Below are 17,555 nucleotides of genomic sequence, written 5' to 3' on the forward strand. Positions count from 1 at the left end.
GCCTTGAGAAGCTGAAAAGTCAGTGGGAGTTAACTTTGTGGCCTTTGGCATTTTTGAAAACCTCTGTCTGCAAGGCGGGGACGAGGGGCACAGAGAAACCGCAATGTAGTTCATAACAAAAAATATTTTGAGGGACCGTATCTGGAGAGTTGTTTCAGAGAGTGTTTTATAATCTTGCAAATTAGAGGGTTGGTATGTATCTCGCCACCGGTGCACTGAATAGTGTCTTCCTTCAGACAGGGATTGAGAAACGGAAATACCGCCACCCTCCAGCCAAACTTGTGAGGACTGATTGCAGGGGAACTGGTGCTCCAGATGTTGCACTAGAGGCGCTGCGAGTGTGAGCAGGTAACGTGGAGAAGAGTGACATTGTTAACAGAAAGTATCTAATTAACAGTGACTTCATTTGATTGGAAGGATGAAAAAGCCTTTTTAAATCAATCCAGATTCACTGGCCTAAGCTCAGCCAGTTTATGAATATGGAGCCTGACTGGGCTCTGCTTTCTTTCAAAGATGTCATCTTAGGGGTAATAGCATAGGTGAAGTCATTTGGTTACACTGTGGAAACTTTTATAGTGCCTTCCTTGGGAATTTAATTCAGTGCTTCTTCATTTTATTAGGAACAGACTGACTCCATCAACTGTGCTCTCCCTGTTTAGAGGCTGGACTGCTTGAAGCAATTAGGTTCACCAATTAGCATAGTTTTACTGACCCCAGCAGCAGCACCACTCCTTAGATTATCCATTGCTTCAAAGTCAGAGAAAAGCTGGAGCACAACATGCTTCCCAGGTGTCTAGGTTGGGAAAATAAGCCCACAAGCAGGGTAGCACAGCAGTGCAAAAAGCTTTCTTAATAGTCCCCAAGTGTTTCAGCAACTTTGGTGGATTTCTCTCCCCTTTTCTGATTTGGGATCCTATAATACCTCCTTACTTTCACAGAGCCTTTAAAGCCTAAAGCCTCTCTCCTTTGCTTGCATTTTGGCAGAACTGTTTTTGAGAAAGTGAATTTTCTCCCTTCTTTTATGTGTACCTGCATGTTAATGAAGCAGTGGACGATGGTAGAGTCCAGAGAGAGAAATCGCTGAAGGCGCCTTTAAACCCTGTTAGGTGACAAGGTAAGGGCTCAGGTCTTTGGGTGTGTGTGCGCGCGTGTGTATGTTCTTGCGTGTGTATGTGCCTCAGAACCTACAAGGAGAGGCCAGAGGGTGGAGATGGGGATGTACATCATGGTTTTCCCTCATTTTGAAGGTGTACTTGGAAGGCTCTGCTGCAGTCTCTTCACGGTCACCTCAGTCAGTTGGCAGCCAACACCTTTAGTCATAGAAGACGATTAGAGCTCAAAGCAGTCTAGGAAAGAAGGGACCTTACTCTTGCCACTATCATAGGTAGTGAAGGGGTTACATTTATATAGCTTTTGTCTCTCTCTCCCCCTTAAAATATATATATTCCTCTTTAAGATTTTACTAGATTGAATTGCTGACAGTTCATCAGTAGCAGCAACAATGTAATACCCTAACCTTATTAAATCAATAAATACTAGATCCATGTATTGAATTAAAAATGTATCAGCATGGCCAGGAATTGCAATCATATGGCCATGGACCGCAGAATCGAAGATGCCACTCAACAATTGACTAGTTGGCATTTATTTAACCTTTTTCTATTTTGCATCTGTGATTAGTTGCTCTGGGTTTTAACATTTCAGGGGCCATTGTGACAGGTTTTTGTTGTTTATTTCTTGGAATTTCTTTTCTATCACTTAAGTTTACATGATACATTTGTATTTAGGAATAGGAATATTGCTATGACTTTATTGTTCTTGTTGTTCGTTTCATCTAGGGAATGTAATTCCATTCAGTACATTACTCTAGTAAGATGTACTCAGGTGCTTAAGTTTCTACATAAGCATGAATAAATTTAGATGTATGTGTTCTTGTATATTTATAAATAAGTATACTCAATGTGAATGTAGTGTTGTACATTGATACAGGTGTATTTTTAAAAAAGAAACCACATTTAATTTTTATCTTTCAGCATTATCAGTGATATTAACAGCTAAAGAACTGTGTATTGTTTTAAAAGAAGTTATTTATAATCTGATTTGCTGTTGAATGTTAAATAGCTAGAGCTGAAATTAAAATTTTCAAGTCTTTAAACTTAACACAGTACTTAGAAAGTTCACATATTGTAAATGGTTACATATTTTTATGTGTGAAAAAAAATACTTCAGTGTGTTTTACCAGAAATTGGTCAGTTAAATTGTAGATTAGTAGGTGAATTTAGAGTTAGTCCGTACTGAAAGCAAGAAATGTGTTTAACACCTGGAATTTTAATGCAAAAAGTAATATTACTCTAGCAAGATATTTGTTTATACTGATTAATGATGCCAATTATTTAAAAAACATTCATCCCCTATTGATGTCAGCCAGCATATTTGGTACTGAATTCTGAAGATAAAGTCATTGGGCTTTGGGTTCACTACACTGTGAAAGAAAAAAATCTTTATTTGACGAAATAGGCAATCAACTGAAATCTATCCTCTTTAAATAAACTGATTCCTCAGTATTTTCCCAGTGTTGGTGTAAGTTGTTGTCTGTGATGTCCCCCAGGGCTCTTTCCTCTGCTCTCTGATTTGGTATATAAAAGCAGCTCTGAATGATGGATTACTGTGTCATTGCAGCCTGCGAAGGATTAATTTGTTTCATTGATTTCTCTTTAGGCAGATTGCCAGAATTTGCTGCTTCCCACCTTTCCTCAAGACTTCTAGAAGTAATAGACAGTAATAGCCTAAGACAAATCAGCTCCTTTTTGTGAAAATAGAATCATGAAACCAGGAATCCTAATGAAAGCTATGGAAAACTTTTTATTGGCATATTGGAGAGTATAATTAATAGGCTACTTTATCTGGCTTAGAAATAGTTTTACTTGAAAAATTTCTTTGACTTGGTGACTTAAAACACATCATATTGATAGTTCTTAAGTAAACATTTATAATATTTGTCCCATAAAAATTTTCTCTAATTTGTAAGTAGCTATTTAACTCAGGGAAAAAAAATGTGTTGTCTGTGCGACTGACAAACACTGTTCTTTACGTGTCAGATTTTAGGATCAAATAACTTGTCAACATAATTTTAGGTCAATTTACTTATAAATACTTAGAGGATTATTTGCTGCAAAGAATTTTTAGAAACTGTGGACAAGGATATAGAGTATTGAAAGATAGAAATAGAATTAATTATTTAAAGAGAATGGACCTTTTTGTGATTAAAAAAATTTGCTCATAATCATTTGCAAAAATTAGAAATGATGTTTTGTATATTTCTCTAAGTCTTTTTCCTCCAAACATTTATATGTTTTATTTAAATATATAAATAGATACCACTTTGTGTATCTTTTCAGTTGGAACTAAATAGTGAAAAATTTCCTGTATAATTAGAATTATTAAAGTCATTTATATTGACTGTCTAATGTTTTAGCATGTATAATTTAACCAGTCATTGTCCTACTATAGGAGAGTTAGATTTTTAATTTTCCATTATTATAAAGTTATAATGAATGGCATTTTAAATAAATCTTATTCATTCTTCTGGTTATTTCCTTACAATATATTATTATAAAAGAATTTACTTGGATGAGGGTATAGACTTCTTTTCAAGGGTCTTGATACTGATGGCCAGATTGTTTTCCAGAAAAGTTCTTGCAGTTTATACTGGTACTGCTGAAAAAATTTCTCTGTAGTGGCAGCATTGTAATCTATGTTACATGAGCAAAGAAAATAGAACAACATTCTTTCGTTGTCTTCTGAAAGCAGTGGTAGCATTTTGCATACACTTAGTCTCAGAAGTATTTTCTCAACTGCAGATGTGAAATAGGCTGGTTATACGAATCTATTTGTTTCCCTTCTGTAGTGCTGAAAATTATATTGATTTAATGATCTCAAGTTATACTTTTTATGCAATTAGTTGTGTAGTAAAAACTAATATTGTCATGTGCTAATGTCTTTTTTCCTCTATTGTGCTATGATAGTAGTCCATGCAATATCAGCAAGTTTATGCTTTTCCTGTGCTTTGCTGAAAGGAAAAAGGAACATCTGTTTCCATTATATATCTGCATCATAATGATAACAATTAAATAGCTATTATGGTAGTATACAGTAAATATATTTTGCTGAATGACCTGTACTTTCTTGTTGGAAAATTTCAGAAATTGCAGAGGCATTTAGTTTTTACAGGTATGTTCTATGTAGAGGTTTAGAAAAGCCTTTGGTTACTTTAAGTGAATCATTGCAGTCTCGGTAAAAACAAAGACCCCTGAAGATTAAACACTAGGCTCTCAGATGTGACTCTTGAATGTATTTTTCTTGGGCAGATGTTTAGAGTACAAGTTATTAGATATCTGAGTATTCTTAAGTGACTTAATCATGGCACTAATAATACAGTTCATTTTGTGTTTTGTGCTGTGTGTGTACTTTTAATATTTTACTAAGCTGGAAGTTGGAAATAGTTTTATGTACATATTTAAAAAATATATTTTTAAAATGTGTGTTTATTTTGAGAGAGAGTGTGTACACACTGCACGAGGCATGCACACATTTGAGCAGGAGAGGGCAGAAGAGAGGGAGAGAGAATCCCTAGCAGGCTTCTAGCTGCCTGCCAAGAGCCGGAAGTAGGGCTTGATCCCATGAATTATGAGATCATGATCTGAGCTGAAATCAAGAGTCAAGTCTGTCGCTTAACCCTTAACCATCTGAGACACCCAGGTGCCCCCCCCGCCTTTTTTGTTTTTACAGCCCAGCAGTCTTCCCCGCCCCCCCCATATATTAGGGAATCAGTGATATTTGCCTTTTAAGCTGATCAGGAGAATGTTTGAAACTGACACACTATTTCCATTGACTTTTAATATTCCAGAGAAGTATTTTCATTTATTTCATTCAGTTTTTGGTTAAAGATTTTTTTGGTGGTTACTTAAAAAAAATGGTTAGAAAGTATTTCAGACAGGATGTGATATACAAAGAAAAAGAAACAGACATGTACTCCAAACTCAGTTTGAGAAATAAAATGTTACCTGTGCAATTGAAGCTCTTCCTGATCTTATTCCCTGATGGCTTCTTGAAGAGATAATCATCATCCTAAATTTGATGATTATCTTTTTTGCCTCTTAAGTATTTTTTTTTGATGTGTCTAAAAATTTGTTCTAAGTGACCTGTCCTTTTAAATAAATGAAGTTTAAGATGTTGGAGCTGCAAAGACTGTTGGAATCTTTTTAGTCTAATCACCTGTGAGTGATCATGTTTCATCTGTGAAGTTGTGGATGGATCTACATGTTCTTTGATGTCCTTCTAGGCATAATTAAAGTTTTTTGATTACCTCTTATTTTCCATATGAAACAAAATAAACCAAATAAAAGACAAAGGCCCAGAGAAGTTTAAGTAACTTACTGAAGACCATATAGTAAATCCAGCGCAGGAATGAAACTCAGTTCTCCCAACTTCCATTCAAAGCGCTCTTTTCTTCCATTCACATTGTCTTCTGTGGGTACTGGCTGGCTGACTGCTGTGGTATCCTGTAACTAAAGAGTGTCTGTAGGGTTCTATAATTTTGTGATTGTGTATACAGAAAAGGTTTTTCTCTTAGAGTATTTTGTCTGTTGGGAAAAACATTGAAGCCATTATCAGCCTGAAAGCTACCTATAGAAGGAGAAGACTGAATGTATCCTATAGAGCCTGTGGTTTTCTTCTTTAACTAGACTTTCCTGGAAAAAATGATAGTTTGGGTACAATGAAGTTTTCGATAGGTGTCTTACTGTGCAGTCAGTTTTCTGATCTCTTCATGATAACTGGACCAGGATAATAGGAATGGGCACAAGTATAAGTGTCTCTTTACATGTACATGTACCTATTTTTCAATATATTTTGGCAGTCAGGACTTCGACAAGTTGTTTGTGTGGTTTTTTGTTGATTTGTTTTTGTTTTGTAGCTTATGTTATGGTTAAATCACAAATGATTTTTTATTTGAAAATGAGTTTGTTTCTTGTTTGTATTTAGCAACCAACTTATCAGAGCACTGAAGTGAGAGTAGCACAAATAGAATAATTTAGAGACACGTTTTAAAAATCTCTTTGGAAAAAACCCTATTCTAAAAATGGCAACCTAGAATTCCATGCATGTATGTTCTTTCAGGTTTTTACTCTAACGAATTTAATTCATTCTTGTTGAGATGAGTAAGCTTGAGTCATAATATTCACACAGTGCCATGCCTCTCCTATGAAAAAATTTCAATATAACTGGAGATGGAGTTAATGTATCCTATTATAAAACTATCTTTTCCCAAATCTGTTGCTTTAAGGCCAAAAACTTGGTTTCATAAATTATTTGTTTCTATAAGTACATATTAGGAAACTTGTAATAGTAATCATTCTTTTTAGGGAAGATGAAGCTACTAATCATAGCTTTGTCAGTGCTATAAATATTCTCAGGGTAGTTGTGTTTTAACAAGCAAGCAAGGTAACACATTTTTCTCTATTTTAGGTCAGTTATCTTCTGTGTTTAGTAACTGGTAGTAGGAAATTTTCCCTAGCATATTAGTTTGGGGAGGAGAGACCCGATGTAATCAGATATCAACATTCAGTACTCCTTTTATTTAGTATTTATAAATACATATTGCTTTTTATGAAGCATATTGGTTTACTTGCTCATACTCATTAAATATTATTCCTTTCATTTCTAAAACATTTCTGTCTGGAGAGAAAGCTGTGTGTGTGTCTGTGTATGTCTGTCTATAAATATTTGCAAGGCATTTGTCCAGTTGAAAGTTGGAGTCAACATCTGTAATGGGTAATATAAGGAATTTTCTACACTGGTTAAATTCCTCATTGTTGCTCTATGATATAGGTAAAACTCAGCAGAAAAAGTGTGAGTAGAGGAAACTAGCCCCTTACTAACTTGTTTCTCGTTGACCATAATATGAATCTGGACATTAGTGGTAAGAATATGGAATCTTAATCACCAAGCCAGTAGTGCTAAAACTAGAGAAACCACAGTGAGCCACAACAATCTATAGTCCATATATATTATTATACTCTTTTAGTTCTATAGCTCTTTGAAGAAAGCTGTTGTACTGTTTATAGAAACACCCAAATTTGGAAAAAGAAGATATATGTGTATATATTTATATGATTATATATTATGTATATATTTTTTGCCATATGTACTATCAGAATTATAGGTGCTTACATATCTGCACCTTTTGTATTCAGTTCTGAAAGACTTCACTTTAGACCAAGTTGAAATTATTTCAAAACTAGCATTGGCTGTGTATTTTCTTTTTGAATTTTATTTATTTATTTATTAATTTTTTATTTATAGTTTATTGTCAAGTTGGTTTCCATATAACACCCAGTGCTCATCCCTACAAGTGCCCTCCTCCATGCCCATCTCCCCCCTCCCCCCTGCCGGCTGTGTATTTTCTATTGACACAGCCAATACACAGTTTCCAGATGTGATCTCAGAATTTTTCTGTGGGTAAAAGGTAGAGTTTTCTTCTACTAATACTAGATTTGCATATTGTAAAATTTTGTTCATGGCCTGTTTCGAAATTCCAGCTCTTTAGGATTTTCTCACTATTTGACTCTTAGGATAATTATGTTGCTGTTGTGCTTATTGTTCATGAGGTATAGACAGTTAACACCTATCTATTGAATTCTTGTCATGCTTACTACATGAGAGATAGATAAAAACAAAGTCATTGCTCTTCAAGGGATAATTATTGATACAGTCTTTTGCCAATAATTTAACAGATTATATTTTCTTAATACAAGGTATTTGTGATTTTATTAATATTACTACATGAAGACTTTAAGAGAAAAATAAAATATATTTAGTTTTCCATTGCTGTTCTTCACCTTTTGAAAAATTCTTAGAGTTATAATTTGGGATCAGCCAAAAGGATATTAATATGGTATCTTGAATAAATAGGATGTGGCATTTGCTAACTTTAAATCAGTTTAAAGATTTTTTGTGTGTTTTATTTATTTTTGAGAGAGAGAGAGACAGCATGAGCAGGAGAGGGACAGAAAGAGAGGGAGACACAGAATCCAAAGACAGGCTCCAGGCTCTGAGCTAGCTATCAGCACAGAGCCTGATGCGGAGCTCGAACCCACAAACTGCGAGATCATGATCTAAGCCGAAGCTGGACGCTTAACCCACTGAGCCACTCAGGTGCCCCTAAATCAGTTTTTTTATTAAGGAATATAAGATCTAAGAATTTTTCCTGATACTCTATTTTCTTTAAATTAAGTATGCCAACCTAATTGTCTCTTTGTAAATCAAAAATTATTGCCTAACAACATCTCTCTGTAAATAAAAAAATAATTGCCTAACAATGTTTCTGAAAAGCACCCTTTGTGCTGCTGCTTTAGCAAGAAGCAGGTTCATTTTTTAAAAACTCAACTAACAAAGTATATTTAAAGTCAAATTGGGAGTCACACTAAATGTGAAGGCAAAACATATTTTCATAAATATTTAGAAAAATACCTGTGTTTGGTTTTGATGTCCCATTAGCTTTGATGGTAATATTATTTAATTTTAGCATTGAATGTGGGTTTTTTGGGTTTTGTTTTGTTTTTTGAGAGAGCGAGAGAGAGCAAGAGACTATGAGCAGAGCAGAGGGACAGAAGGAGAAAGAATCCCAGGCAGGGTCCATTCTCAGCATGGAGCCTGATGTGGGGCTCAATCCATGACCTGAGCCAAAATCAAGAGTTGGATGCTCAACCTACTGAGCCACCCAGGCCCCCCTGAATATGTTTTTATAGCATAAATGAACGTGTTTTTATAGCTCACCAAAGGTTATTAAAGGATGCTAAGCATAGTTTTTTTATGCTTATTTGGTTACTATTTGGTTGTTACACAAAAAATGAGTTGTTGATATATTTGCCAACAGATTTGACCTAGGTAGATAGCTGTTTTTGATAAAAAGATTAACAAAAATACTCCTACTTCCCCTATAACAATTAAAGTCTTTCTGGATTTAATCTTATAGTTTTTCTGTCTGTTTGTATGTGGATGTAGGTATAAGTTTCAGTTTACAAGTATTACAATAAACAAAGTATAATTTATATTTTGTGTAGAGTGTTAGCATGACCAAATAAGATCCTTTTGAATTTTAGTGATTGATAAGGTTTTTCATTATTTATACATTTCTCAAAACAAACATACACCTTCCTGGGGTGCCTGAGTGGCTCAGTTGGTTATGTGATGGACTTTAGCTCAGGTCATGATCTTGTACTTTGTGGGTTGTAGCCCTGCATCAGGCAGGCTCTGTGCTGACAGTTTGGCGCCTGGAGCATGCTTTGGATTCTGTGTCTCCCTCTCTCTCTGCCCCTCCCTCACTTGTGCTTTGTTTCTCTCTCATTCAGAAGTAAATAAACATTAAAAAAACTCCACAACAAATATACATTCCAAAATAAGTACCTTTTTATTGAGCTATAGTTTTGAGATGTGTATTTTATAAGATATTTTTAAAAAGACAAAAACAGCAGTAATATTTGGTAGAAGGTCATTTGTTTTGAGAAATGTATAAATAATGCAAAACCTTATTGTACGATACTTTTAGACTCAGTCTCATGTTAGTCTAAACTTAGACAACTTACAGGTAGTTGTTTAGGACTGGCTAGAGCTTAGTGATCTGAAGGAATAAGTGAGTGGTGGTACAGAGCTTCGAGAGCAACATACCACCCAGTGTCTGTGACAGAGCCAAAAGTCACCAAGACCCTGTTTGTATTTCAGTTCCAATATTAATAAGTTTAAATGTGCTTTGTGTTTTGACAAATAGTTTTAAAATGAAACTTATGCATTTTATAGTAAAGAACTAGCCAAAGGCTATATTACATAAACAGTGTGTATGATGAAGAGTTTTGTTCTTAAATAAACTTGCTTAATAGTTGGTAGGACCAAGAGAAGTATAAAAAGTCCTTAATTTATGAATTTTGCTTTTTATATACATAGTAAAACCTTATTATCATTATACACTAAGCATATTTCATATATTGCTTAATCTGTTTATATAAACTGTAAAATTCCCATTTCACTGGTGAAGAATTTGAGGCTCAAACATGGTTGAGTAATTTGCTCAAGTCACATAGCTGATGAGTAACATAGCAAGGATTTGAAGTATGTGTCCCTCCGGAGCCCATTCCTGATCTGTGCTGATTTCACTGCTTCTCATCAAGTAACTCATTGTATTATCTTTTGATTATAGGTCAAATTGTATTCTCACAGGCACATAAAAGTGCATAGAGCAACTCTTTTACAAAACAAAGGAAAATCTATATAATTTCATGTTATTTTTATGTCCCAGTAGCTATAGGGTAATATTCTCTCTGTTTGATTATGTACTTTATAAATGGTACTTAATAGATGAAACTCTTTCCTTAGAGTCTTTTGGTACTAGGTCGATTTAGCTATTAAATATCACCTTTGCTAGAGATTGAAAAATGAATAGCAAGAAAGCTTATTATTTCTGATTTGCAATCTTTCTTCAGAATGTTTTTGTCTTTAGTGACTTCCAGAGGAAAAAATACCATGTTTCCTTAGTAGGTATATTATTTTGCTAGGGCTGCTGTAGCAAAGTACCACAAAAGGGGTAGCTTAGGCAACAGAAATTTATTGTTCCCTGGTTCTTGAGGCTAGAAGTCCAAGATAAAGGTGTTCTCAGGGTCGTTCCTTCCAATGGCTGTGAGGAAGGTAATTAGTCCATTACATGCCTCTCTCCTAGCTTGTGGTGGTTTATTGGTACTCTTTGGTGTACCTTGGCTTGCAGATGCATCAGCCTGATCCCGGTCTTCATCTCCATGTGGTGACTTCCCTGTGTATGTTTCTGTCTTTATGTCCAGATTTTCCTTATTGATACAGACACCAGTCATATTAGATTAGAGCCTATCCTAATGACCTCATTTAACTTGATAATCTGCAAAGACCTTATTTCCAAATAAGGTCACATTCACAGGTGCTAAAAGTTAGGACTTCAACAAATTTTTGAGGGGATACAATTCAACTCATAACAGTAGGCATTTTTTTCTGAGATAATCGATTTGAAAACTCTTTAGTAGTGGCTAATAAGTTTGCAGTTTATTATGATATGCATGTCTGCCCATAAGTGAGTCATGTTTGAGTATTTGTTTTGGAATAGGACTGATTTTACTGTAGTATTCTTTTTTTTTTTTTTTCTAAATTTCTGAGAGAGAGAGAGAGAGCACGCATGAGTAGAGGAGGGTCAGAGAGAGAGGGAGACACAGAATCTGAAGCAGGCTCCAGGCTCTGAGCTAGCTGTCAGCACAGAGCCCGACGTGGGGCTTGAACCCACTAACTGTGAGATCATGACCTGAGCCAAAGTTGGACGCTTAACTGACTGAGCCAGGCTCCCCTACTGTAGTATTCTTAAAAAAACTGTAGGAAGAACAGACTGGAGAACTATTTAGGAAGGCTTTCAATAAATAATATGATTGTCACAGTATATGGAACAGATGATGAGCTTTTGGTAATTCAAGTACAAAATCAGTATAGCTGGTGGTATGATGAAGTTGGGATTTAGATAGACATTCAGAGCAAGAGAATGCTATAGAAATAGAGAGGTTATGGGTTGAGGTTCTGATGTAGGAATGTGTATTTTATGTATAGTGGGTCATGGTGGTAAAGGGAGGCTTTGGGTCCGTTATGGTGTGAAGGAATCCTGGCTCTGGCCCTTTAGAGTTAAGGCCAGTTTTAATTTTTAAGTTTCAAAAAATTCCTTTAGGATTTATTTTTAATTTTACTGTGTAGGCAATTTGAAATATATCATTAGCAAGAAAAACATGACCCATATCCCCACTACCCAGAATTAGTTGTTATTAATATTTTGACATCTTGATAGAATTCTTATGAAATTCCTGCCATGCTTTTTGATTGAGATTATACCACCTAAACAGTTTTCTAAAATAAATCACCTGTAGCTTCTAAATATGTATCTGAATTTGAGACCCATTGGGTAACAGACCTAATGACCATTGATGATAAATCAGATCACCATAATTCTATAAAGCATTAGGTCAAGACAGTTTTGTCTCATGTGATTGAGTCCTTTGCCTTGTCCTGTTGTCCTTCACCCTGTCTTTCACACTACTGCCAAGATTGTTTTAATGATGACATCACTCTTCTGGCTTACCTCCTTTAGTCAGACCAAGGTCCAGCTTTTTAGCATAATAGGTATCTCTGTGATCTTTCTCTTCTTATTTTATACTTTCCAAAAAGCTTCTTGAATTCTCAGAATTTTGTGTACCCTTTTGCACCTCTGTAATTTTTCACCTCTTCCCTCCACTAAGAATGTCTTTTTTTTCTTGTTGTCCCTCTGTTCAGTGGCTGTTAATTTTTAAATACTCCTTTCCCATGACATTTCCTCTCTAAAGCCTTTATTCCAAGCCAGTTTTCCCTTTCTTTTAATATCTGTGGTGTTTTCTAGAAAACTTGCTATAAACTGATGACAGGGTATCATAGTGAATAATTTCCATCTTTATCTTTCTTGTTTTTTAATTTTTTAAAAAAGTTTTAATTTAAATTCTAATTGTTAAGAGACTGTAATATTAGTTTTGGGTGTATATAGTGATTCAGCACTTCCATAAAACACCACAATTTGTGCACTCCTTAATTCCCATCACCTATTTCACCCATCCCTCCACCCACCTCCCCTCTGGTAACCATCAGCTTGTTTTCTGTAGGTAAGAGTATGTATCTTGGCTTGCTTCTCTCTCATTTTCTACTTTGCTTGTTTGCTTTGTTTCTTAAATTCCACATGAGTGAAATCATACGGTATTTGTCCTTTTCTGACTGACTTATTTGCTTAGCATAATCTTCTACTCTATCCATGTTGTTGTAAGTGGCAAGATTTCATTTATGACTAAGTACTATACCTGTGTGTGTGTGTGTGTGTGTGTGTGTGTGTGTGTATGAATACACACCACATATTTTCCCTTTTTTTAGTTTCAAGTTTTAATTTAAGTTCTAGTTACTTAATATTTAATGTAATATTAATTTCAGGAGAAAAATTTAGTGATTCATCACTTACACATAACACCCAGCACTCATCACAGCAAATGCCCTCCTTAATATTCATCACCCTTTTAACCCTCCCCCACCTCCCCTTCAGCAACCCTCTATAGTTAGGAGTCTGTTTTATGGTTTGCTTTTCTACCACCCCCACCCCTGACCCATATTCATCTGTTTTGTTTCTTAAATTCCACTGAATGAAATCATACAGCATTTATCTTTCTCTGACTGACCTATTTCTTTGAGCATAATACATTCTAGCTCCATGTGCATCATTGCAAATGGCAAGATGTCATCTTTTTTTGATGGCTGAGTAATATTCTGTTGTACACATGTGCCACAACCTCTTTATCAGTCATTAGTCGGTGGACATTTGAACTCTTTCCATAATTTGACTATTGTTGATAATGCTGCTCTAAACATCAAAGTGGGTGTATTCCTTCAAATCAGTATTTTTATATCCTTTGGGTAAATACCCAGCAGTGCAATTGCTGGATCATAGGGTAGTTCTATTTTTACTTTTTTGAGGAATCTCCACGCTGTTTTCCAAAGTGGCCACACCAGTTTATATTCCCACCAACCATGTAAGAGGGTTCCCCTTTCTCTGCATTCTCGCCAACATCTGTTGTTCCCTGTGTTGTTAATTGTAGCCATTCTGACAGGTGGGAGATGATATCTCATTGTAGTTTTATTTTCCTGATGATGAGTGATGTTAAGCATCTTTTCATGTGTTTGTGAGCCATCTGAATGTCTTCTTTGGAAAATGTCTATTCATGTCTTCTGCCCATTTCTTCACTGAATTATTTGTTTTTTTGCGTGTTGAGTTTACTAAATTCTTTATAGATTTTGGATACTAGCACTTTATTAGATATGTCATTTGCAGTTATCGTCTCCCATTCCGAAGGTTGCCTTTCAGTTTTGTTGATTGTTTTCTTTGCTGTGCAGAAGCTTTTCATTTTGATTAAGTTCTATTAGTTCATGTTTGCTTTTGTTTCTTTTGCTTCAGGAGACATATCTAGTAATAAGTTGCTATGGCCAATGTCAAAGAAGTTGCTGCCTGTGTTCTCCTCTGTGATTTTGATAGTTTCCTGTCTCACATTTAGGTCTTTCATCCCTTTTGACTGTATTTTTGTGTAGGGTATAAGAAAGTGGTCCAGTTTCATTCTTCTGCATATCACTGTCCAGTTTTCCCAACACCATTTGTTGAAGAGACTTTTTTCCTTTGGGTATTCTTTCTTGCTTTGTCGAAGATTAGTTGACCGTATAGTTGTGGGTCCATTTCTGGGTTTTCTAGTCTGTTCTATTGATCTATGTGTCTGTTTTTGTACCAGTACCATACGGTCTTGATGATTACAGCTTTGTAATATTACCTGAAGTCCGGAATTGTGATGTTTCCAACTTGGCTTTTATTTTTCAAGATTGCTTTGGCTATTTTAGGTCTTTTGTGGTTCCTTACAAATTTTAGGGGTTTTTTGTTCTAGCTCTGTGAAAAATGCTGTTGGTATTTTGGTAGGGACTGTGTTAATGTGTTGATTGCTTTGGGTAGTATAGACATTTTAACAGTATTTGCTCTTCCAGTCCGTGAGCATGGATTGTCTTTCCATTTCTTTGTGTCATCTCTGATTTCTTTTCATTCTTAAAAATTTTCTTAAAGTTTATTTATTTTGAAAGAGAGGAAGTGGGGTAGGGGCATAGAGAGAGAGAGGAGAGAGAGAATCCCAAGCAAGCTCTGTGCTGTCAGGGCAGATCCTGACTCAGGGCTTGAACCCACAAACCATAAGATCATGACCTGAGCCCAAATCAAGAGTTGAATGCCTAACCAACTGAGCCACCCCATCATCTTTAATTTCTTTAATCAGTGTTTTATAGTTTTCAGAGTACCATTTTTATCTTTTTTAATAGATTGAATTACTTAAAAGCAAGGGTCATGTGTTATAACACTTAGTGTGGTACCTCGTAGGTGTTTGAGCAAAATGTTTGCTGAATAAATAAATAATCTTATCTTTTCATCTAATACTGTCTTGCCAGGAATAGAACTATAGCTAGAGGGGCGCCTGGGTGGCTCAGTCATATAAGTGTCTGACTTCGGCTCAGGTCATGAGTTTGACCCCACTTCTGGCTCTGTGCTGATAGCTCAGAGCCTAGAGCCTTTATCAGATTCTGTGTCTCCCTCTCTCTGCCCCTCCCCAGCTCATTCTCCCTCTCTCTCTCTCTCTCTCTCTCTCTCTCTCAAAAATAAATAAAAAAAAAAACCATTAAAAACTAAAGCTAGAATAAGTGGTCTTTTGATAAGGGAATAAGATGATTAGTTCATTTCAACTAATGGCCAAAGTTGGATACCCAACAGTTATTAACCATTTACAATTTGTGAGGTATTCTGTTGGGCATTGTGAAAATGGGAAACTAAATTGAAGGAGAACTTAGGGACGCCTGGGTGGCTCAGTCTGTTGGGCGTCCAACTTTGGCTCAGGTCATTATCTCATGGTTCTTGGGTTTGAATCCCGCATTGGGACTGTGCTGACAGCCCAGAGTCTGAAGCCTGCTTCGGATTCTGTGTGTGTGTGTCTCTCTCTCTCTGCCCCTCTTCCGCCGATGCTCTGTCTCTCTCTGTTTCTCAAAAATGGATAAATGTTTTAAAAAAAATAAAAATAAAACAAAATGAAGGAGACCTTTAAGAGTTTGCAGCCTAGTGTAGAACTTCCAGTTTTGGTGAATTGGTGGAGAATGACGGTCAGAAATAGAGTGAAGAGTGGTTAAGGGGACTGACCCATTGAAACAGAATTGTCACTGGAAACAGTTGTATAGTGCCTTTAAATTAACAAAGTTTATTTGGTTATAGGTGGCAGTGGGTCTGCATTACAAGTTGTAGCAGATGTTCTCAACATTTCTATGGAGACTTCCTTATATGCACTTGTGAGAGGAGCCTGAGAGCCTCATCCCTATGATAGCTACCATTCACTGGTATGATGCTGTGCTTTCTATTTCATCCTTCCTGTTCTCGCTGTTTGTTATTGCAGACAATTATGTAGAACTGGAAGTGGAATGTTTTAATAATACTGATACTGTCATTTCTTTGAGATTGTGTATTATGCTTTGTTATTCTTATACCTGTTCACAGAAACACTGAATATTGAGTGCCTTGCTCATTGTAGACACTTGGCATTGTGTTTTTGTTTGAATTGTATCTAGTTATAAATAGATACTTCCTGATTATTAACAGATGCTATTCCAATTTTTAATCCTTTGAATAGTAACGAAGTATATAACATTATCTTTACTTATACTTAAAAACCATGTCTTCAGGTAATGTTTAACCAGCTTCTTAATTCTCATGAAGGAAATTCATCTGGTAACTAATAAAATTCCATACCAGGAATATTTAATTACAAATCTCTGTTTTAACATGAATAAACTCTATAGCTAGTAATGAAAGTATTTTTCTTCATAAAAATTAGAAGTATTTTTCAGAATTCTAGGAAATGTCACAGTAATTTTGGCTGTAGTCATACTGCATTTAATGCTATTGAGAATGTTGTTAACATGAACAAAAATATTCTGTAATTTCCTCAGTTATTGCTGCTGGTGATGAGGGATGTAAAGTTGGCATGCTTTCATGTTTTGAGCATTTTCATTATATACTTTTGATTTTACATGTCAGAAGCGATCATTGTTTTAGATAAGACAGCTGAGAACATTTTTACTTAGGAATAGAGGTCAGGTTCTGACTATTTGTATTTTGAGGTCAGGGAAAAATCAAATAAAATGAGTGAGAGTAAATATATGTACAATTTTGTATGTAAGTATTATAAAATTTATATATTTCTTTGACTTTGTTTTTAGTTCATTAAAACATAGTGGCTTGGGACCAAGGCATAGGTTTCATTTCTATGTTAATAATTTTATTTTGTTATTTTCTGTGACCACTGGTAACACTCATCTTGCAGATATAAGCTGTTGTTCACCAAGGAGCTTTGGGAAGAGAATTGGCCAGATCAGCAAGTTCATCTCCATTGTGAAAAAACAACTTCTGAAGCTCATCTCTGTTGAAGGTGAGTCAGTGTCATCTTCACAGAGGAGAGATCACACTAGTGTTATTTGATGTTTTCAGCATTATCAACCAATAGTTTGGTTTAAACTTTGTTTTATGGGATGTTGAACCATCATGCTTTATTACTTGAGTGTAGTGAAGATTCATACAGAAATCATCCTGATAAAGAAAAGGGATGGAAGTGACAATTTGGTGTTTATGAATATACCTAAAAGTAATTTTGGTACTCTTTCTTTTTTTTTTTTTTAAAGTTTATTTATTTTTAAGGATAAAATCTGCATCCAATGTAGGGCTCGAACTCATGACCTTGAGATCAAGAGTCTCATGCTCTTACAAGTGAGCCAACCAGGTGCCCCAAATTGAGTACTTCTTCTCACCTCCATTCTTATTTCCATATAACACATGCTAGCTAACTTAATAATTCTTGGCTTTTATT

The 17,555-nt window shown here is 35.4% G+C and overlaps 1 long non-coding RNA gene across 6 annotated transcripts in view; it reads left to right on the forward strand.

Moving 5' to 3' along the window:
- The first annotated feature begins 239 nt into the window (after window positions 1-239).
- Window positions 240-17,555, forward strand: part of LOC144224378 (uncharacterized) — a 134,157-nt gene continuing 116,841 nt past the window's right edge. For 4 of the 6 annotated variants that reach the window (XR_013333035.1, XR_013333031.1, XR_013333036.1 and 1 more), the window contains exons 1-4: window positions 240-348; window positions 1,046-1,114; window positions 15,911-16,032; window positions 17,016-17,120. This is a non-coding gene — a long non-coding RNA (uncharacterized LOC144224378). Of the gene's footprint in view, window positions 349-984; window positions 1,115-15,910; window positions 16,033-17,015; window positions 17,121-17,555 lie in introns of all 6 variants that reach the window. The other 2 variants (XR_013333032.1, XR_013333033.1) reach the window with 2 other exon arrangements.

The sequence above is a fragment of the Crocuta crocuta genome, unplaced genomic scaffold (assembly GCF_008692635.1).
Source record: "Crocuta crocuta isolate KB4526 unplaced genomic scaffold, BGI_CrCroc_1.0 scaffold42, whole genome shotgun sequence".
In the NCBI taxonomy this organism is placed as follows: Eukaryota; Metazoa; Chordata; class Mammalia; order Carnivora; family Hyaenidae; genus Crocuta; species Crocuta crocuta.